The sequence below is a fragment of the Triticum aestivum genome, chromosome 1A, assembly GCF_018294505.1.
Source record: "Triticum aestivum cultivar Chinese Spring chromosome 1A, IWGSC CS RefSeq v2.1, whole genome shotgun sequence".
Taxonomy (NCBI): Eukaryota; Viridiplantae; Streptophyta; class Magnoliopsida; order Poales; family Poaceae; genus Triticum; species Triticum aestivum.
In genome coordinates this window covers 544,654,012-544,670,984 of record NC_057794.1, presented here as the reverse complement: position 1 = coordinate 544,670,984, position 16,973 = coordinate 544,654,012, and positions in this window count along the sequence as shown.

Sequence of the window (16,973 nt, the reverse complement as noted above, 5' to 3'; positions counted from 1 at the left end):
GATCACCAGTACGGACGGGGCTTCTTCCGGTGATTTGCCTCGCCTTTGAAATGCTTGCCTTTCTTTCGACATTGATGGTTGGTCGGAAGAAATCGACGATGCCCCAGGTACACATTCTTCCTGCATTTGTCTAGATACATACTTTTGGTGTCATCTAAACAGTGTGTGCATGCATGGTATCCCTTGTTTCTCTGTCCTGAAAGGTTACAGAGAGCACGCCAATCATTGATGGTTACAAACAGCAACACATGTAGGTCAAATTCCAGCTGGACTTGCTCGTCCCACACACATACACCTTTTCCGTTCTACAGCTGTAAAAGTTCTTAAAGTAATGGCCTTAGGCACACATCAATGTCATTGCCGGGTTGCTTAGGGCCTTGGATGAGAACTGGCATCATAATGAACTTCCACTTCATGCACAACCAAGGAGGAAGGTCATAGATACATAGAGTCACGAGCCAGGTGCTATGATTGCTGCTCTGCTCCCCAAAAGGATTAATGCCATCCGCGCTTAAACCAAACCATACGTTCCTTGTGTCACCTGCAAAGTCCCCCCACTTTCTCTTGATTTTTCTCCACTGCGACCCGTCTGCGGGTGCTCTCAACATCCCGTCTTTCTTATGGTCCTCTCTGTGCCATCGCATCAACTTGGCATGCTCTTTGTTTCTGAACAGACGTTTCAATCATGGTGTTATAGGAGAATACCACATCACCTTGGCAGGAACCCTCTTCCTGGGGCGCTCACCGTCAAGAAGACGAAGGCACCAAGGACCTGGAGAGGTGACGTGCGCAGTACGGGCCGCGAGCCAGAGCTCGATCTCTTAGGTTTATCAGCGTTGCAGGGACGGATCCGAGCACAAGCGCCATGCCAGCATGTGTAGCCCCCGTTGTAGGATGAGTAGGAGGCCGGTCAGCGACGCGGGAGGCCGCGAAGGGCAATAGGCAAGCAGGTGATAGCATAAATCATCTTATGGAAGGAGATAAAGCTAGTTCTGATAGATGCAAGAACGATACATGCCGCAGGGACAGACCCACGCGGCCTGGGGATGATGCAGCCCGAGGGGCGCCCCCAACTAGGTAAAACAAAGATTCCAAAGGATGCACGTCGTAGGGACAGGCCCATACGACCTAGGGATGATGCAGCCCGAGGGGGCGGCCCCAACTAAATAAACTGGAAAATGTCACCTGGCACCGTTGCTGAAGAGATGTTGAAGAAGTTGAAGATGGGCGCTGAAGGAGTCACTCCTCATGAGCCGCCTGGGTACTGAACCTCGTGAGGCTCTGGGGGCTCGGGAGGCTCGTGAAGAACCATTGCCACCTCTGCTAGGACAACATGGTGCCTGGACTCCTGAGCCGCGAGAAAGCTCCACAGGCAGCGCTGGAAGGTAACAGCCGAATTCGGCAGGCCAAAAGACATGCGAACGTAGTTGTGAGGGGGGCCCTCACACCGACCAACGTGTGATGGCCAGAAGCACTCCTGAGATGCGGCCCTATTGAGCCCTAGAATGTTGACGCAGACGCGCAGCTTGTTGTCCTCGCCAGGACAAGGAGTCGCGCCAGGTGGTGGGCGGCGGTCGCCGTGCATGGCTCTCGCCTCTCAAAGCTCTTCGGTCGCCTTGGTGATGAACTCCTGAGCACCTGGCGCCTCGTGCCTTGTGCCCTCGTGAGGGAAGCGTGATACGTCTCCAACGTATCTATAATTTTTGATTGTGCCATGCTATTATATTATATGTTTTGGATGTTTAATGGGCTTTATATGCACTTTTATATTATTTTTGGGACTAACCTACTAACCCAAGGCCTAGTGAAAATTGCTATTTTTTGCCTATTTTAGTGTTTCGCAGAAAAGGAATATCAAACGGAATCCAAATGGAATGAAACCTTCGGGAGAGTGATTTTTGGAACAAACGCAATCTAGGAGACTTGAAGTGGACGTCAAGGAAGCAACGAGCCGGCCACGAGGCAGGGGGTGCGCCCAGGGGGGCAGGCGCGCCCCCTGATGACCCACAAGTGTAGGGGATCTATCGTAGCCTTTTCAATAAGTAAGAGTGCCAAACCCAACGAGGAGCAGAAGGAAATGATAAGAAGTTTTCAGTGAGGTATTCTCTGCAAGCACTGAAATTATCGGTAACAGATAGTTTTGTGATAAGGTAATTTGTAATGAGTAGCAAGTAATAAAACTAAATAAGGTGCATCAAGATGGCCCAATCCTTTTTGTAGCAAAGGACAAGCCTGGACAAACTCTTATATAAAGGAAAGTGCTCCCAAGGACACATGGGAATTATCGTCAAGCTAGTTTTCATCACGTTCATATGATTCGTGTTCGGTACTTTGATAATTTGATATGTGGGTGGACCGGTGCTTGGGTACTGTCCTTACTTGGACAAGCATCCCACTTATGATTAACCCCCATTACAAGCATCCGCAACTACAACAGAAGTATTAAGGTAAACCTAACCATAGCATGAAACATATGCATCCAAATATGCCCCTTACGAAGCAATGCATAAACTAGGGTTTAAGCTTCTGTCACTCTAGCAACCCATCATCTACTTATTACTTCCCAATGCCTCCCTCTAGGCCCAAACAATGGTGAAGGTCTTGTAGTCGACGTTCACATGACACCACTAGAGGGATGACAACATACATCTCATCAAAATATCAAACGAATACCAAATTCACATGACTACTCATAGCAAGAGTTCTCACTCAGGAACAAACATAACTACTCACAAAGCATATTCATGTTCATAATCCGAGGGGTATTAATATGCATAATGGATCTGAACATATGATCTTCCACCAAGTAAACCAACTAGCATCAACTACAAGGAGTAATCAACACTACTAGCAACCCACAGGTATCAATCTAAGGTTTGGATACAAAGATTGGATACAAGAGATGAACTAGGGTTTGAGATGATATGGTGCTGGTGAAGATGTAGATGGAGATTGACCCCCTCCCGATGAGAGGATCGTTGGTGATGACGATGGTGATGATTTCCCCCTCCCGGAGGGAACTTTCCCCGGCAGAACAGCTCCGCCGGAGCCCTAGATTGGTTCCCCCAAGGATCCGCCTCGTGGCGGTGGAGTTTCATCCCGTGAGCATGCTTCTGATTTTTTCCCTGATGAAAGACCTCTTATAGCAGAAGATGGGCATCAGAGGGCCACCAGGGGGCCCACGAGGCAGGGGGCGCGCCCAGGGGGTAGGGCGCGCCCCCCACCCTTGTGGCCAGGGTGTGGGCTGATACGTCTCCAACGTATCTATAATATTTGATTGCTCCATGCTATATTGGGCTTTATTATCCACTTTTATATTATTTTTGGGACTAACCTATTAACCGGAGGCCCAGCCCAGAATTGCTGTTTTTTGCCTATTTTAGGGTTTCAAAGAAAAGGAATATCAAAAGGAGTCCAAACGGAATGAAACCTTCGGGAACGTGATTTTTGGAACGAACAAGATCCAGGAGACTTGGACCCTACGTCCAGCAACCAACAGGGAGGCCACGAGGTAGGGGGCGCGCCTACCCCCCCAGGCGCGCCTCCACCTTCGTGGGCCCCCTGTTGCTCCACCGACATACTTCTTCCTCCTATATATACCTACGTACCCCCAACCGATCAGAAACGGAGCAAAAACCCTAATTCCACCGCCGTAACTTTCTGTATCCACGAGATCCCATCTTGGGGCCCGTTCCAGAGCTCCGCCGGAGGGGGCATCGATCACGGAGGGCTTCTACATCAACACCATAGCCTCTCTGATGAAGTGTGAGTAGTTTACCTCAGACCTTCGGGTCCATAGTTATTAGCTAGATGGCTTCTTCTCTCTTTTTGGACCTCAATACAAATTTCTCCCCCTCTCTTGTGGAGATCTATTTGATGTAATCTTCTTTTGCAGTGTGTTTGTTGAGACCGATGAATTGTGGGTTTATGATCAAGTTTATCTATGAACAATATTTGAATCTTCTCTGAATTCTTTTATGTATGATTGGTTATCTTTGCAAGTCTCTTCAAATTATCAGTTTGGTTTGGCCTACTAGATTGATCTTTCTTGCAATGGGAGAAGTGCTTAGCTTTGGGTTCAATCTTGCGGTGTCCTTTCCCAGTGACAGTAGGGGCAGCAAGGCACGTATTGTATTGTTGCCATCGAGGATAACAAGATGGGGTTTTCATCATATTGCATGAGTTTATCCCTCTACATCATGTCATCTTGCTTAAAGCGTTACTCTGTTCTCTTGAACTTAATACTCTAGATGCATGCTGGATAGCGGTCGATTTGTGGAGTAATAGTACTAGATGCAGGAAGGAGTCGGTCTACTTGTCTCGGACGTGATGCCTATATACATGATCATACCTAGATATTCTCATAACTATGCTCAATTCTGTCAATTGCTCAACAGTAATTTGTTAACCCACCTTAAACTACTTATGCTCTTGAGAGAAGCCACTAGTGAAACCTATGGCCCCCGGGTCTATCTTCATCATATTAATCTTCCAACACTTAGTTATTTTCGTTGCTTTTATTTTACTTTGCATCTTTATCATAAAAATACCAAAAATATTATCTTATCATATCTATCAGATCTCACTCTCGTAAGTGACCGTGTAGGGATTGACAACCCCTTATCGCGTTGGTTGTGAGGATTTATTTGTTTTGTGTAGGTGCGAGGGACTCGCGCGTAGCCTCCTACTAGATTGATACCCTGGTTCTCAAAAACTAAGGGAAATACTTATGCTACTTTGTTGCACCACCCTTTCCTCTTCAAGGGAAAACCAACGCAAGTGCTCAAGAGGTAGCATGGCCCCCCTCTGGTGCTTTCTTCCCTCAGTATTTTTTATTAATTCCAAAAATGACTTCCGTGAAGTTTCAGGACTTTTGGAGCTGTGCAGAATAGGTCTCTAATATTTGCTCCTTTTCTAGCCCAGAATTCCAGCTGCCGGCATTCTCCCTCTTCATGTAAACCTTGTAAAATAAGAGAGAATAGGCATAAGTATTGTGACATAATGTGTAATAACAAACCATAATGCAGTAAATATTGACATAAAAGCATGATGCAAAATGGACGTATCAACTCCCCCAAGCTTAGACCTCACTTGTCCTCAAGCGAAAGTCGATATCGAAAAATATGTCCACATGTTTAGAGATAGAGGTGTCGATAAAATAAAATACGGACATGAGGGCATCATGATCATTCTTAGAACAGCAACATATATATATATATATATATATATATATATTCATATGATATCTTATTCTAAAGTAACAATTCAATCACAATTTCAAGTATTAATCATAAACTTCATTGAGAACCAACAAACTCTAATCTCAAGCATTGATGCAATTGCAATTTATCATAACATAGGAAAGAGTCAATATAAGAGCTTTTCAGCCAGTCCACATACTCAACTATCATTTAGTCTTTCACAATTGCTAACACTCACGCAATATTTATGGGTATGAAGTTTTAATTGGACACAGAGAAAGATAGGGGCTTATAGTTTTGCCTCCCAACTTTTTACCTCAAGGGTAATGTCAACAATCATAGTTCATGAAAACTCACATCCAATTAGCTATATATATCAGGATCTTTCCAACACATTGTGCTTGCCAAAGGATAAAATGTAAAAAGGAAAGGTGAAAATCACCATGACTCTTATATAAGGTGGAAGATAAAAATAAAAGATAGGCCCTTCGCAGAGGGAAGCAGAGGTTGTCATGCGCTTTTATGGTTGGATGCACAAAATCTTAACGCAAAAGAATTTCACTTTATATTGCCACTTGTGATATGGACCTTTATTATGCAGTCCTCGCTTTTATTTCTTCCACATCACAAGATCGTATAAAGCTTATTTTCTCCACATTAATAGACCATACATATTAGAGAGCAATTTTTATTGCGTGCACCGATGACAACTTACTTGATGGATCTTACTCAATCCATAGGTAGATATGGAAGACTCTCATGGCAAAACTGGGTTTAGGGATATTTGGAAGCACAAGTAGTATCTCTACTTGGTGCAAAGAAATTGGCTAGCAAGAGAGGGAAAGGCAAGCTCAACATGTTGGATGATCCATGACAACATAATTTATCTCAGATGTAAGAAAACATAACCCATTACGTTGTCTTCCTTGTCCAACGTCAACTCTTTAGCATATCATACTTTAATGAGTCCTCACAATTATAAAAGATGTCCAAGATAGTATATTTATATGTGAACCTCTCTTTCTTTATTACTTCCTATTAATTGCAACGATGACCAAAACTATTTTTGTCAACTCTCAACAACTTTTATTCATCATACTCTTATATGTGAAGTCATTACTCTCCATAAGATCCTTATGATCTCTTTATTTCTTTCTATTTCTTTTCCTTTTATTTTGTTCCCTCAAGATCACAGAAAAATAATCAAGCCCTTGACTCAACACTAATCTTTACTATATATAGCTCACAGACTCGATTACATAAGAAGATCATAAAGCAAAACTCACAACTAGATCATACTAACACTTTATTCTACTAGATCAAGATATTATCAAAAGGATCGAACTAAGAAAAATGGTAAAGTTAAAAGTGATGGTGATACGATACCGGGGCACTCCCCCAACCTTGGCAGTTGCCAAGGGGAGTGCCCATACCCATGTGATTATATCTCTTTTGTCGGTGAAGGAGATGGAGTTTTGATGATGTAGGCTTGTCGTCCCTCTTCCAAGGATAGGCTCACCATCATAGAAGGATGATTGAGTCTCCGGGATCTTTAAATATGTAGCCAAACTCATCCTCTTGAATCTATATTCATACTCACAGTTTTGATTTTGCGGGTCATAGATCCGGGCTTGGAGGTGTTCGATCTTCTCAACCTTGAAGATGGCTTCCCCAATGTCCTTGGCGTCGAGCTTGTGGTTGTTGTGAACTCCGTGATCATTATGTGATTGGAGTCAAGTCCATGTTCCACCATCTCCTGGCACTTGAAAACTTGTTGCTCCGTTGCCTCGAGCCTTGTCTCCACGCTTCCGGTCCTCCTTGGTCCCTCAACATCGCAGATGAGCAGCAACCCCTCACGCATCTCAATGGTTTGGGGTGTTGCAGCACCTCCGCGAGGTAGGGGCTGATGACCTTCTTGAAGAACTTGTCCTTGGGGGCACTTGAAGATGCCATGGCAATCTAGATCTGTCAGAAAAACAGCTGGAAACAAAAACAGGAGATATTTGCATGATACGGTGGTCAAAACCTTCGGGAGATTATCTAATAAATTTTTACTGACCAAAAGAAGTATCGTGCAAGAAAACGGAGTTCGGAGAGCGCACGGGGTGACCACAAGGCAGGGGGCGCGCCCAGGGGGTAGGGCACACCCTCCACCCTCGTGGAAGCCTCGTGTCCTCCCCGGACTACTTCTTATTTTCCTATTTTCTTAAATTTTCCAAAACAGAGAAAATTGCCATTAGGACTGTTTTGGAGTCGGTTTACTTACCGTACCACATACCTATTCCTTTTCGGAGTATGAAACGTTCCGAAAAGTGTCCCTTATGTATTCCTCCCGGGTTACGGTTTCAATAGTATTAGTTTCAACATTTATGGGATTACATGAGATATAATGTTTGATTCTTTGTCCGTTCACCACCTTCGGATTTGTGCCTTCAAAGTTGTTGATTTTATCTTTGTTAGTACTCCCGATCATGAATTTCTTAATTTTAAACAAAGGGAGGGAGAAAATCTAAAATATGCTTGGCATAGAATTTGCAATGCTCCGAATAGATCTACTAGGAAGCAATCTACTTCCGTTCTTCTTCGCAATTTTTATATAGGCATCACTCCTTGGAAAAGATATATTCTTGATACCATTATCGGAGGGAACTTATTGGGTAGCCATACTTTTGATTCTTATAATGCTTTGTTAGATTTGTTTGGCCCATCACCTCTTTTGGTAAATGGAACTATTTTAACTTTGGAACATGCGATGCAAAGGCTTGAAATTATTGAAAATAAATTTGCTACTGTAGAGTTGATTGAAATTTTGGATAAAGAGATCCACAACCAAATTACGCAATACGGATCTAAGGTAGGAGTTGCTTTTAAATTTTTTAAAGAAAAGGAACCCATAGTTAACGAAAAGATAGATCAAGATTCCATAAGAATTGATAAACTTGATGATATTATTACCAACTTGGGGTCTGCCTTTTCTTCCGTGAAAAATACCCCAATTCCTCCCAATACTAAAGTTGCCAAATTGATGTATGTTCCTAAAAATAAAGGTGAATCTTCTAGTAAAGAAAATGCGGATCTCAAATCCATAAGTGTTCACCCCAACTTTTTCGCTATTATTAAGGAATCTTTTGCTACAAATGAATTTCTTGATTTCTTGCCTAGGAGTTTGATAATTAACAAAAAGAAGGAAGCTCCTGAGGGTTATAAGTGCTCTTTTGAAGAATTGCATACCAAAGATGATAATACCTAGATCTATTCTTGCTTTTATGCCTAGCTAGGGGCGTTAAACGATAGCGCTTGTTGGGAGGCAACCCAATTTTATTTTTGCTTTTTGCTTTTTGTTTCTGTTTAGTAATAAATAATTCATCTACCTTCTGTAATTATTGTGTTTTTATGATTTAATTGGTGTTTGTGCCAAGTAAAGCCTTTAGGATCTTCTTGGATGATTGTTGTTTGATCTTGCTGTAAAAAACAGAAAGTTTGCGCTCACGAGAATAATTTTAATGTTTTACCGGAGAGTGATAAAATACTGATTCCAATTGCTGTAAATATAAGTAAAAATTATTGAGGTCTTCCTAATTTGGTATAATTTTTGGAGTTACATAAGTATTCGAAACCTACATATTACTACAGACTGTTCTGTTTTTGACAGATTCTGTTTTTCGTGTGTTGTTTGCTTATTTTGATGAATCTATGGCTAGTATCGGGGGGTATGAACCATAGAGAAGTTGGAATACAGTAGGTTTAACACCAATATAAATAAATAATGATTTCATTACAGTACCTTAAGTAGTGGTTTGTTTTCTTATACTAACGGAGCTCGTGAGATTTTCTGTTGAGTTTTGTGTTGTGAAGTTTTCATGTTTTGGGTAAAGATTTGATGGACTATGGAATAAGGAGTGGCAAGAGCCTAAGATTGGGAATGCCCAAGGCACCAGCAAGGTAAAATTCAAGGACAACCAAAAGCCTAAGCTTGGGGATGCCCCGGAAGGCATCCCCTCTTTGGTCTTCATCCATCGGTAACTTTACATGAGGCTATATTTTTATTCACCACATGATATGTGTTTTGCTTGGAGCGTCTTGTATGATTTGATTCTTTGCTTTCTAGTTTACCACAATCATCCTTGCTGTACAAACCTTTTGGTCGAGACACACATGAATCGGAATTTATTAGAATACGCCATGTGCTTCACTTATATCTTTTGATCTAGATAGTTTTGCGCTAGTGCTTCACTTATATATTTTAGAGCACAGTGGTGGTTTTATTTTATAGAAATTATTGATCTCTCATGCTTCACTTATATTATTTTGGGAGTCTTTTAGAACAGCATGGTAAGTTGCTTTGGTTATAAAATTAGTCATAATATGATAGGCATCCAAGATGGGTATAATAAAAACTTTCATAAAAGTGCATTGAATACTAAGAGAAGTTTGATACTTGATGATTGTTTTGAGATATGAAGATAGTGATATTAGAGTTGTGCTAGTTGAGTAGTTGTGAAATTGAGAAATACTTGTGTTGAGGTTTGCAAGTCCCGTAGCATGCACGTATGGTAACCGTTGTGTGACAAATTTGAAACATGAGGTGTTCTTTGATTGTCATCCTTATGAGTGGCGGTCGGGGATGAGCGATGGTCTTTTCCTACCAATTTATCCCCCTAGGAGCATGCGCATAGTGCTTGGTTTTTGATGACTTGTAGATTTTTGCAATAAGTATGTGAGTTCTTTATGACTAATGTTGAGTCCATGGATTATACGCACTCTCACCCTCCCATCATTGCTAGCCTCTTCGGTACCGTGCATTGCCCTTTCTCACCTTGAGAGTTTGTGCAAACTTCGCCGCTGCATCCAACCCCCTTGATATGATACGCTCTATCACACATAAACCTCCTTATATCTTCCTCAAAACAGCCACCATACCTACCTATTATGGCATTTCCATAGCCAGTCCGAGATATATTGCCATGCAACTTTCCACCGTTCTGTTCATCATGACACACATCATCATTGTCATATTGCCTTGCATGATCATGTAGTTGACATCGTATTTGTGACAAAGCCATCATGCATAATTTATCATACATGCCACTCTTGATTCATTACCCATCCCGGTACACCGCCGGAGGCATTCATATAGAGCCATATCTTGTTCTAGTATCGAGTTGTTATCATTCAGTTGTAAATAAATAGAAGTGTGATGATCATCATTATTAGAGCATTGTCCCATGTGAGGAATTAAAAAAAGAGAAAGGCCAAATAATAATAATAATAATAATAATAATAACAATAAAAGGCCCAAAAAAAGAAAAAAGAGAGAGAAGGGGCAATGCTACTATCCTTTTTCCACACTTGTGCTTCAAAGTAGCACCATGATCTTCATGATAGAGAGTCTCTCATTTTTTCACTTTCACATACTAGTGGGAATTTTTCATTATATAACTTGGATTGTATATTCCAAGAATGGGCTTCCTCAAATGCCCTAGGTCTTCATGAGCAAGCAAGTTGGATGCACACCCACTTAGTTTCTTATGTTGAGCTTTCATACATTTATAGCTCTAGTGCATCCGTTGCATGGCAATCCCTACTCCTTGCATTGACATCAATTGATGGGCATCTCCATAGCCTGTTGATTAGCCACGTCAATGCGAGACTTTCTCCTTTTTTGTCTTCTCCACACAACCCTTATCATTATTTTCTATTCCACCCATAGTGCTATGTCCATGGCTCACTCTCATGTATTGCGTGAAAGTTGAAAAAAGTTTGAGATTACTAAAGTATGAAACAATTGCTTGGCTTGTCATCGGGTTTGTGCATGATGAGAGCATTTTTGTGTGACGAAAATGAAGCATGGCCAAACTATATGATTTTGTAGGGATAAGCTTTCTTTGGCCATGTTATTTTGAGATGACATAATTGCTTAGTTAGTATGCTTGAAGTATTATTATTTTTATGTCATTATTAAACTTTTATCTTGAATCTTTCAGATCTGAACATTCATGCCACAATAAATAAAATTACATTGAGAATTATGCTAGGTAGCATTCCACATCAAAAATTCTGTTTTTATCATTTACCTACTCGAGGACGAGCAGGAATTAAGGAGGGGATCCTTGATACGTCTCCAACGTATCTATAATTTTTGATTGTTCCATGATATTATATTATCTATTTTGGATGTTTAATGGGATTTATATGCACTTTTATACTATTTTTGGGACTAACCTACTAACCCAAGGCCCAGTGCAAATTGTTGTTTTTTTGCCTATTTCAGTGTTTGGCAGAAAAGGAATATCAAACGGAATCTGTTGGGGACATAACTATTAGGTATGACCCGCCCAGGAGGGGTCGGGTTATACCTATAGCGATTCATGAAGCCCAAGACCCAAAGGTGACTCAAGGCCCGTAGAGATAAACCGCCATATGTACATAACTTGCATTGTAAGGCAGGAATAGTTAGAGACCGAGCCGGGCACTGTTTATGAGCCGGCCGGGATTCTATGAGTCGCCAGGGGCAGCCTTTGTATATAAAGGGATGACCCAACGGCGGTCCAGGGAAAGTAAGATAAGATCGAAAGCTAGGTTAAGCGGATTCGCTCCCTAGTAATCGAAACATAAGCAATACCACCTCAAGCTGGACTAGGTTTTTACCTTCACCGCAAGGGGCCGAACCATTATATACCTCGTGTTCTTTGTCCCGTTTTAACCCCTTTAAGCTTCCTAGTTGCGATGGCTCCACGATTAAGTCCTTCCACTAGGACATCTGCCGTGACAATTCCACGACAGAATCCAAACAGAATGAAACCTTCGGGAGAGTGATTTTTGGAACAAACGCAATCCAGGAGACTTGGAGTGGACGTCAAGGAAGCAACGAGGCAGCCACGAGGCAGGGGGGCGTGCCCAGGGGGCAAGCGCGCCCCCGACCCTCGTGGGACCCTCGTGGCTCCCCTGACCTAGTTCTTTCTCCTATATATACTCATATACCCTAAAAACATCCGACAGCACCACGAAACCCTATTTCCACCGCCACAACCTTCTGTAGCCGTGAGATCCCATCTTGGGGCCTTTTCCGGCGCTCCGCCGGAGGGGGAATTGATCACGGAGGGCTTCTACATCTACACCATAGCCTCTCCGATGATGTGTGAGTAGTTTAACACAGACCTTCGAGTCCATAGTTATTAGCTAGATGGCTTCTTTTCTCTCTTTGAATCTCAATACAAAGTTCTCTTCGATTCTCTTGGAGATCTATTTGATGTAATTCTTTTTGCGGTGTGTTTGTCGAGATCCGTTGAATTGTGGGTTTATGATCAAGATTATCTATGAACAATATTTGGTTCTTCTCCGAATTCTTATGTATGATTTGATATTTTGCAAGTCTCTTCAAATTATTAGTTTGGTTTGGCCTACTAGATTGATCTTTCTTGCAATGGGAGAAGTGCTTAGCTTTGGGTTCAATCTTGCAGTGTCCTTTCCCAGTGACAATAGGGGCAGCAAGGCACGTATTGTATTGTTGCCATCGAGGATAAAAAGATGGGGTTTATATCATATTGCTTGAGTTTATCCCTCTACATCATGTCATCTTGCTTAATGTGTTACTCTGTTCTTATGAACTTAATACTGTAGATGCAGGCAGGAGTCGGTCGATGTGTGGAGTAATACTAGTAGATGCAGAATCGTTTCGGTCTACTTGTCCCGGACGTGATGCCTATATACATGATCATGCCTAGATATTCTCATAATTATGCACTTTTCTATCAATTGCTCGACAGTAATTTGTTCACCCACTGTAAATTATGCTATCTTGGGAGAAGCCACAAGTGAAACCTATGGCCCCCAGGTCTATCTTCCATCATATTATTTTCATATTAATTTGCTATTTCTTCCATCTTTTATTTTGCAATCTTTACTTTCCAATCTATATCATAAAAATACCAAAAATATTTATCTTATTATCTTTATCAGATCTCACTTTTGCAAGTGGTCGTGAAGGGATTGACAACCCCTTTATCGCGTTGGTTGCAAGGTTCTTATTTGTTTGTGTAGCCACGAGGCGACTTGTGTGTGATCTCCTACTGGATTGATACCTTGGTTCTAAAAAATTGAGGGAAATACTTACGCTGCTTTGCTGCATCACCCTTTCCTCTTCAAGGGAAAACCAACGCATGCTCAAGAGGTAGCAAAGCGTGCGATGAAGCATGCCTCCATGTGGTGCCCGAGCGCCTCCCTCATGACATTGGCTAAGTCAGAGGCCCTCCATAAGAGAGCCCCTGAACCCAGCCTGAGGAGGGTGTCGAGCGCGCCTTCCTATGCAAGGGAGGGAGGCGCCCCATCCGTGGGCGCAGGTCCTGAGGTGGTGCCGCTGGAGACACCGCTCTCCTGAGGCTTTTGGCGGAGCAGCTGCTGCTTCTTCTTGGGGACAACCTCAGAAGGGTAGATGGCGCCTTTGTTGTCTGGGTCCTCGACCACCGCGGCCTGGTAGGCACGCTCGAGGGAGCACACCACGTCCTTCTCCTCGCAGGTGATCGTGATGATGTCGTGGTTCCCTGGCATCTTGAGGACATTGTAGCCATGATGGGTCACCTCCATGAACTTGGCTAGGGCTGGATATCCAAGGATGGCATTGTACGGAAGGCGAATGTGGGGAACATCAAAGTCGATGAGCTCCATGCGGTAGTTGTCGTGCTAGCCGCAGGTGACAGGGAGGCGGATCTGCCCTATCGGGGTGGTGGAGCTGTCGGTAACTCCTGAGAAAGGCTTGGTGGGCTACAACTGATCATATGGCACTTGGAGGCGGTCGAACGTCTCGATGGAAAGAACATTGAGTCCCGCACCGCCATCGATGAGGGTCTTGGTGACAAGGACATTGCTGATGACGGGCGAGCAAAGCATCGGGAGGGCGCCGGTAGTTGTCGTGCACTTGAGCTGGTCGGATGAGCTGAAGGTGATGGTGCACTGGGACAACCCAAGCGGACGCGTGACGTCGAGCCTGGGGAGGGTCGCGTTCACCTCATGAGCGAACTGCTTGAAGATGCGCTGGGAGGCTAGGGCCTGAGCACCACCCAAGATGCAGGCGATGGCGTGAGGCTCCTGGAAGCCCCCAGCCCCCTCGTCCTGGTGGTGGTGGTCGTTCCTTCTTGGTGGTGGTGGCAACGGAGGGAGGCCAGCATTGCCCTGAGGACAGTCCTCACGAGGTTGATCCCTCCAGGCGCCCTCGCGAGGCTGGCCCTACCAGCGATCCTCACGAGGCTGGTTGCGCCACTCTTGGCGGGGGCCGTAGTCATCCCAGCGTCCTCCATTTCGACCTCCTCCGCGATCGTAGCCTCGATCATTGCACTCGGGGCATCGTCCAATGCACCCGTCGCGTATGGCCCTGAGCTCCTAACATTCATTGGTGTTGTGGCTGTGTACGTTGTGGAAGACGCAGAATGGATGACTGCCCTTGGATGGCTCTGGGTGGTCGTTGCCGCGCTTCATCTCTGGTTTAGCCACGAGCACGGCGGCCCCCTTGCGCTTCACGTTCTTGGCCTTGGTCTTCTTGTCTTCTGGGTCGGCCGCTGGGAGCTCGAGGAGGGAGAGGCGCCCTTCCTCAGCTCTAGTGCACTTGGTTGCCATGTTGAACATCTCTAGAGCCGTGCACAGGTCCTCATGGATGGTGAGATCCTCCTTCATCTTCACATCGCGGACGCCATCAGAGAACGCAGAGATGATGGCCTCGTCCGAAACCTCGGGGATCTTGAGGCGAACACTGGATGTACTTCTGCAGGGTCTCCCCTGGCTACTACTTGATGCGTCGCACATCACCCGCGGCAGGCGGGCGGTCGCGAGTGCCCTGGAAGTTGGCGACGAAATGCTCGCGCATCTCGCCCCATGAGGAGATCGATCCCGCGGGCAGGTTCAGGAGCCACGAGCGCGCGCCATCCTTGAGAGCCATGGGAAACCAGTTCGCCATGACTTTCTCATCGCCGCTGGCCGTCTCGATGCTCAGCTCGTAGAGCTGCAGGAAATTAGCAGGGTCGGGGGTGTCGTCGTACCGCGGAGGCAGGTCGGGCTTGAACTTCCCGGCCAGACAACACTGTGCAGCTCGGGAGTGAAGGCTCGGCAGCCTGCAGTGGTCACTGGGGCCCGTCGTGGAGGTGGAGCCTGGTCTTGGTACTCACGCGCCGCCACCGCAGGTGGCGTGTGGTCTTGACGCGGTGGTGTAGGTAGCGCTGGAGCACCTTCTTGCGGCCGCTGGACCTCCTGGCAGCTTTCATCTTCGCGCGTGGGCGCCCTGCACGATGGGTCATGCCATGGGGCCGCGTGCCTTGGACAGAGGGTGATGTATTGATCGGGAGGTGGCGGAGGCGCTCCATGGGCTACGTCGCCCGTTGTAGGAGGCGGGCGAGCTAGCGAGAGGGACGATGCAGGAGATCCCCCAATGGCGCTGACAAGCTCGGCGATGCGGTCCAGCCAGCCTTCGTAGAGGTCGTCGACGGGGCGGTAGCGCAGGAGCTCGCACGCCATGAGCAACACAGCATGCGCGTCTGCCGGCCCGTGACAACCGTGAGACGACGAGCCGGCCGGAGTCAGCGATGGGGTGGCGGTGCGTCCATCTTGCCGCACGGAGGGGTGCAGCGACGAAGCTTGCTGCTCGTGACCCGCCGGGCCGGTGACAGCGTTGGTGGCAGGTGATGGAGAACGATGGGGAGGTAGGAGGCCCGCCGACGGGCGCCGCTTGGGCGATGCGAGCGGCAAGGGCGGCCCGAAGCTCAGCACGGGCTCGACGGGCGTCAGCCATGGAAGCAGTGGAGTGGTGGTAAGTCGATCGATGGAAGAAAGGCTTCGACGCAGCCCAACCTGGAGCGCCAAATGTTGGATTCAGGGTTCCTCAGACCCTTGAGAGGTTCAAACTCTGGGGTGTGTGCGAAGAACTCTTCCTTCCCAGTCTACCTGCTCAACAATTCCACGGCCTAGCTCGATGAAGCCAAGGGACAAGAGACACAATAGTTTATCCTAGTTCGGGCCACCTTGCGGTGCAATACCCTACTCCAGCTTTGTGGTGATTGCCTCGAGGGGCTGAGGATGAACTAGTATAGTGGATGAACAACCCCAGATGGTGAGGTGTTCTTGAGCTCGATGAGCTGGTGAGATGGTAAGGGTGGAATTGATCCGTCCCCTCTATGGTGGTAGCTAAGTCCTATATATAGTGGCCTTGGTCCTCTTTCCAAATGTAGGCGGGAAGGGATCCCACAATGGCCAAATTCGAAGGGAGACAACTAGTACAAGTTATCCTGACAAAAGTGGTATTCGTCTGCAAAAGCATCTGGTAGTGACGCTGCAGTGGACTCCATGATGAACACCGTCCTGTCGTCCTGGTGGTCTTGGTCTTGTTGCACCGATATGGAAACCTTTGCTTGATTCCTCGGGACCCCGCGCCTGCGCTTGCCTCCTTAGCACCAAAGAAGAAACCGGTACACTGCGCCCGCTGGCACCCGCCTGGCCTTGGTCATCATGGCTCACGTAATATGAACCTCGTGAGGTGCACCTTGCATAGATATCTCCGCCCCTCGGGAGCCAGCCTAGCGTGGTCGTCCCCCTGGAAGATCTTGGTGTCGTCCGGCTCGCGAGGCTTGGCTCCTCGCGAGGGTCTTGGGTTGTTGTTGCTGAAGCTGGCCCGTACCGGGCCGTTGACGGAGCCACGTCGTGGGCCACAGGAAGGCAAGTATGGGTACCCCCGTTCCCAGGACGCCAACACCAGCCATATAAATATTTTGCATTTGAGCGCGGCATAACTCT